Raw genomic sequence first — 7,205 nt, 5'->3', positions numbered from 1 at the left:
AACAAAAAAAAAAAAAAAAAAAAAAAGTTTCTAGGGCCAGGGATTTAGCTTAGTGGCACCATGCCTGCCTTGAAAGTGCAAGGTCCTGAGTTTGATCCCTGATTTTTTAAAAAAATGTTTTTTTTAGGGCTGGGGATTTGGCTCAATGGTCCCACCACCTACTGCACAAGCGCAAGGGGCGGAGTTTGATCCCCGGTACCAAAAAAAATTTTTTTTTAATGTATAAATCTTGTTACAGAAATGAAAGATGCAGGAAGAAATATATGTGTAGTTATATTGTTCTTATCTAATTTACATATTGTTTTAAGAGAAAATGGTCTGATTCATAAATATTCAGACACATAAAACAACCCAATGCTTCAAATAACTGAATACCTACAGTTCAGCATAGCATTGTCTTTTGTTGTTGTTTGCTTGGTTTGGTTTGGTTGTGAGACAGGTCATGCTACATAGTTCAGGCTGGTCTTGAACTCATTATGTAGTCCAGGCTGGCCTCAAACTCCTGACAATCCTCCTACCTCAGCCTCCCAAATATTGGGATTACAGGCATGTGCCACCATAACCGGCCAGCAAAGAATTGTTGAAAAAATTTTTTTACAAGAATGTGTGGTGGCGCACGCCTGTAATCCCAGCACTTGGGAGGCTGAGGCAGGAGGATCACTGTGAGTTTGAGACCAGCCTGGACTACATAGTGAGACCCTGTCTCAAAAAACAAACAAACAAAAAAAATGTAGCGAAGTGTGATAGTGCACACCTATAATCCTAGCACTCTTGAGGCTGAAACAGGAGAAATGCTTTGAGTCTGAGGTCAGCCTGAGCTACACAGCAAGACCCTGTCTCAAAATACAATAATAAAAGAAAATAGAGCCAGTATATGCTGGAACTTCTGTGATTTTTAATTTTCAATCTGATGGAAACAATAGTAGATCATACTGCTATCTAAAGAAAGTAAGTTTCAATGAATTTATCTTTCTGCAAGATTACTTTGACACACTCAACAGGCACTGCCAATTCTGTGGCCTTGGGAAAATTACTTAAACTCTCTAGGACTCAATTTTCTCATCACTCAAATGGTATTCAAAATATCTGCCTTAATTAGCTACTTAAAATAATGACTGTGTGTCTCAGGGCATGGTGGTGCACACCTATAATCCTAGTCCAAGAGGCTGAGTCAGGGGGATTGCTGCAAATTTGAGGCCAACCTGGGCTACATAGCAAGTTCAAGGGCAGCCTGAACTATATAGTGAGCCCTTGTCTCAAACTACAAAAAAAGGGGTGGGGGAGATGTTGGTATTACATTCTGTGTTTTTCCTTTAAATAATCAGAGCTTTTATGATAGCAGTGTACTTGCAAACTTGAAGTGTGAGATAGAGATATAGAGTAAATACTTTCAAACTTTCTTTACCACAAATCCTTTGTACATGGAGAGTATCTCAGGACATACTTACACTGTACTCTAGGAGGAAAACACTTGTCTATGTGTCTGAAGATAAAATCCAAAGCCCTCTGCCCATGCTTCTAATGCCTGTCACTCTTGAAGAAAGGGACTTGAAACAGGCTTCAAACCTGCACCTTCCAGGTGATGCTCTTGAAAAGCAGGGCTTTGTTTTACCCAATTTCTTTGTATGTGAACAGTCAGGAATCAAGTAGTTTCCAAACTTGAAAGGGTGGAGATGGGATTGGCAAAGAGTGTTTTCTTTTTTTAAATCTAGATAATGCGAGAGATTGCTTCCTCATTCCTGAGGAAATTCCCTTCTACAACCATGCTTGTGTGTTTTTGTGAGGAACTTTACAGGAAGCCATCACCAGGCCAGAAGCACACTGACAGCCCCACTTTTCTGGCATTATACATTTGCGTATCGTGGCTGGGAGTCTAGCTCAGAGGCGGAGCATGCAGCACACACAAGGCCCTGGGTTTGATCCCCATATTAAAAAATAATGTTTCTTATATCCTATAGCAATGAGGAAACTTTACACCCTATAATCATAGTTATTACTTCTGTTGCTGCTGCTCCTGCTAGGAATTGACCCCAGGGCCTGTTGACATCTGACATCCTTTTGTCAATCCTCCATTTAGAGCAATTGAACTCTTCCTAATACATCCTACTTCCCGTGCTATTGGGCCAGTGTCCCACGGAGGTATTCACTTTCACTTACCTGTGTGCAGGGCCCAGGGATTTGGTTCAGTGGTTCCACCTGCCTTGCAAGTGCAAGGTCCTGAGTTCTATCCCCAGTACAAAAAAAAAATCTTTGCTTCAGTTACCTTTGTGCAGGGGGCCCCAGTATCGGTTATGCCCAAAGCAGGCTATAAGCAGTGCAGGATGTGAAGAGTTAACCCCACAATTGGCTTATTTTGAGACGTGAGTCTGGCCAAAGCCTACATACCAAGGTCAGAGTAACTCGCACCCAAATTCCATTTCCACAACTAAAACCTTAACTGAAAGGACAATGTTCTAATTACAACCCTATATTTTGTCTATTCTGTTCCTAATTTGAGAGAATGCTTTGTCTTGTCTTACGAGACTTGCTTACATTAATCTCCATAAAAACCACGCAGACCACACATCTTTACATGAGTGCTGTCCTTGCATGTAGCTCACCTTTACCACAGCTGATTACCAATAAAAATCAGTGCCTGGGACTGGCCAGTGCCTTTGTCAGTCTCACCAGCATTGGTCATCCTGGCACCCCACTTTCTGTCTCTCTTAGTTCTGTCTTTTAGGTTTTTTTTTCTCCCTCAGGCCTGCATCATACACTGGGCAGGAGACTGGAGCCTACTGCAGAGGTTTCCAGTAACATTTCAGGGGTATCCAGCACCATGTGTCCTTACCACCCAACTCAGATGCCTTCCACCTGGAACACTGTCCCAAAGGCCCTGATACTATGTACTTCCTCTATGCCCATAGCAATTGCATAGGCCTCTCTCACTCAATGGCAATGGTGATGCTGAGTTTCCCCCACTACACAAGGAGATGTAGCCCCCAAAACTAGATGGAAATGCAGTAGACCCCTTTAGGGTACTCTCCTAGCACAAAATTTCCTCTTTAGTTATACTTGCTTTAGTTCTTCAGGGATGTGCACTTTGAAAAATCACTCTACCTTCTTAGACACAGTTAATTAACCAAGGGTAGGTGTCTTTGTCCATTTTTCCTTCCTGGAAAATTTTAGAGTTGAGACAAAGACAACTAATAAAATCAAAACAAGAAAAAAGAAAATGTGATTTGTATCAGATAAAAGGCTGATATCTCTAATATGAAAACACTTAGAAATCAATAAGGAAAAGAACCAAAAATCAAAAAGAAAGCATAGAAAAGAGTTCTCACAGAAGTAATAGAAATTGTCCCTAAGCACATTATAAAACTATAGTTAAATCATAAAATGATAATTATAAAATTATGAAATTACTTTTTATTGTAGCATTATCTGTAATAGCGAAAGAAGGGACTGGAAGTATAGCTCACAGTAGTGCACTTGCCTACCATGAGCAAGATTCTGGGCTCAGTCTCCGTCACTACAAAAAAAAAAAATGTTTTTAATTAAAAAGTCATAATGGCAAAAAGGATGGAGGGATATCTAAATGTTCATCACTAGATAACTGGATGAGGCTGAGGCAGGAGGATGGTCACAAGTCCAAGGGCAGCCTGGGCTACATAGTGAGTTCAAGGCCACCCTGAAGAACATGGCAAGATCTTGTCTCAAAAAAGGCGGGGTAGGCTGGTTAAAGTGTAGTCTGCTGTACCAAAACAACAGGATCCTGTAATATAAAAGAATGATGGCATTCTCCAAGTGCTGATACTGCACAAGCTCCAAGATGTATTTCTCAGTAGAAAAAAACAAATGTTGCCATTACTGCAGAAAAATGGGGGAGTGCTGGGTGATTTTATCATATATACATTTGGAAAATCTCTGGAAATAGATGAGCAAACTTCTCCATTGATTGTCCTGAAGAAGGTGACCTGGATGGATAGAGAAACGGGCAGGGTGGGTTTCCACCATGGGTTCATCCCTTGGTATCCAAGTGGTTCCAGGATTCCCATGGGTACAAGATCTGCAGATATTCAAACCCCTGGTAGTGAACGACACAGGATTTGCAATTGCTCTGGCACATCCTTCTGTGTACTTTAAATCGTCCCTATTTATAATACCTCAAACATGGAAATGCTATGCAACTTATTGCTGTACTGGATTGTTTAAGGGATAATGCCAAGAAAAAAAAGCTGTATATGTTCCATAAGATGCAATTTTTCCTTTTTCTTTTTTCTTCTATGAACAGTTTTAATCTTCACCTAGCGGGATCTACAGAGGCCAGCTGTACTGATTTTGAGTCCAAAAAAAATGTATTTGCTATGGAAAATAAAGAAACAACCCTTAACTGAGAATAACGGACTCAAGACTCAGTTTCTCGCTGTTCTCCTGAGTCTGTCTGGGGTTAACTTGAGCTGGCGGGCTGCTGTGTGGTGCATAAGGGCTGGGGAGCAGACGAAGCTGTTCTCCAGGGAAGAAGGAAGCAGACAAGGCAAGAGTGGAGAGACAGAGAGACAGTGCTGAGCGGACTCCCAACAACTTTGCTCTGCTCTTTCTCGGGGGAGGCTCTCCTGAGGCCTCTCCAAAAATTCTTGTATTCTTAGAATAAAGCTTTCCTTTTTGACCTCAACTAACTTGAATTCTTTTCTGATATGTGCAATCTAACTATTATGGTAGGTTTCGATGCTGTTGAAATGTTACGTTCTTGAAAATGAAATTCATTTGTGTTCTTAAAAAATTTGATTGTATTGTGCCAGGAGTAGTGGTGCACACATGTGACCCAGCACACAGGAGGCTGAGGCAGGAGGATCACTGCAAGTTTAAGGCCTGCCTAGACTACATAGTGAAACTGTCTTTGAAAAAACAGAAAAGGTTTGGCTGAGGATTTAGCTAGTGGCACTGCAGCTGCCTTGCATAAGCAAGGTCCTGAGTTCGATCCCCGATACCAACAAGAAAAGGCTTGATTATATCATGGTGGAGGGGGTAAGTTTTCAATTGAGGGAGGCAATCCGAGGACATTCTGAAAGACATTTGCCCTATGCTAAGGTAGTGTTTGCTGATAGGAAATATAAATTGGGCCTGGGACAAGTAGCACATTCCATCTCCTAGGCTTTCCTCTCAGTTCCTGCCTAAGAACTTAAGACTTCTCAGGTAATGTTTCATGATGGTCTATCTCAAAGATAAATTTATGCATTTTGCTAAGTAAGATGGAGTTCAAGAACTGGGGGACATTTCTGTAAGTCAAAGCAAAATATTTTAATATATAATAATATATTTGCATTAGTTTCAGTGTACATGCCTATAACCCCAACTACTCAGAAGGCTGAGGCAGGAGAACTGCAAGTTTGAGGTCAGCCTGGGCAACTTAGACTTGAGATGTAGCACCCCATGTATCTCTCTTTCTCCTCTAATCCTCCTCTGTGTGTGTGTGTGTGTGTGTGTGCGTGTGTCACACACACATTTGTCATTATACCTATACAGTCATAAAATATTAATTTTATTTTTAATACTTTTTTTTGTATCAGGAATTGAATGTGGGGCCTTGCATGTGTGAGGCAGGCAGTGGCAGCACTGAGCTAAATCCCCAGCCCTTTTAATACTAATTTTTATTTTTTTAATTAAAAAAAAATTTTTTTTGTGGCACCGAGGATTGAACTAAGGACCTTGTACTTGTGAGGCAGGGGGCAGCACCACTGAGCTAAATCCCCAGCCCAAAGCAGTCTGCATCTGGTTACATTTCTCATTATAAATTAATAAATCAGTGTGCTGATTTATATATTATTCTCACAGAAGACTGGATGGTATGAGAATCAGTGGATTCATGTAAATCATTTCTTTAAGTGACTTGACCATCTTACTGAGCTGGAAAAGGTGAGGTTCAAAATCTGAACCATGACAGCTTAATCAAAGTTACTACAAACCTCCAAGACTATCTGGGTGGTCCAAAGAGACACCTACGGCCAGGCCTTGGTTCCTCATTGCAAACGGGCTGTCACTACTCTTAGGCCCTCTTTGTGAACAGAGATAACTGTAGGTATGCACAGATTAATGCAAAAAATTTTTTCACACTTTTAAGCTCTTTCTTTGTATTAATCAAGATTCTGTAGAAAAACAGAACCAAAAGGAAATATAGAATCATATATCCAAATGCGTTTTAGTTTTAGTTTGCATCGCTCTGGTAACTAGTGACACTGAAAGTTCTGAAATGTGACACATGTTCCTGAAAATCCTCTTTCTGGTATCTAAACCATGTTTACCTAGACTGGAAAAGCTGTTCAGAACAGGAAATTATTTTTGTAACAATGAATTCCTTGTATATAAACATCAGCTCTTGTCTCCTCTCAATCAAAAATAATTAAGCAGAGGGGGTGAAGGGAGGACAGGGACAAGGGGAAAAAATGAGAACCAAGACCTGTCATGTAAAGGTACAAGATCCCAATAATGAATGTAACTGTGCTGTATACCTAAAATGTACCAATAAACTCAATAAAAAGAAAAAAAATAATAATAATTAAACATAGGCCAGGGATGTAGCTCAGTGGTGCCACACTTGCCTCAAGTACAAGATCCAAAGTTCGACCCCAGTACCAAAAAAAATTAAACAGTTGTGTTCCATTTAGACTGTCCTTTGTTTTCTAAGTTAGATTTTTTTTTTTGACACAGGTTCTACTAAATGACAGCCTTTATTTTTTTATTATTTATTTTTTGGTACTGGGGATCAAACTCAGGTCCTTGTGCTTGTGAGGCAGGCACTGGAACCACTGAGCTAAATCCCCAGCCCGGCAGCCTTTCTTTAATGTCTTTAATTACAGTTCCAGTGGGTCCTGAAGTTGTCCAAGCCATCATTCCTAGACATAATTCAAGATTCCTTTTTCTTTATTATAACCCTCATCTTCCTCATCAATAAGCAATCAATTTCCAAGATCCAGCAACTTTAGCTCCTACTAATTGCCGTTTTTTGCACCAGGGATTTAGCTCAGTGATGCTGCCGCCTGCCTCACAAGTGCAAGGTCCCCAGTTTAATCCCTGGTACCAAAAGTAAATAAATAAATGCCATTTTCTCTCTAACTGTGCTATTGACCTGCCCTGGGCCACAATTATCTCTTCTTTGGATCACTGCAACTGCCCTCTAACTGGTTCTGCTTCTCAGGGCTTATTCACCATACACAGTTACCTCTGCT

Source organism: Fukomys damarensis, unplaced genomic scaffold (genome assembly GCF_012274545.1).
Source record: "Fukomys damarensis isolate Sample0158 unplaced genomic scaffold, DMR_v1.0_HiC HiC_scaffold_35, whole genome shotgun sequence".
Taxonomy (NCBI): domain Eukaryota; kingdom Metazoa; phylum Chordata; class Mammalia; order Rodentia; family Bathyergidae; genus Fukomys; species Fukomys damarensis.
Note: the sequence above shows the minus strand (reverse complement) of the source record.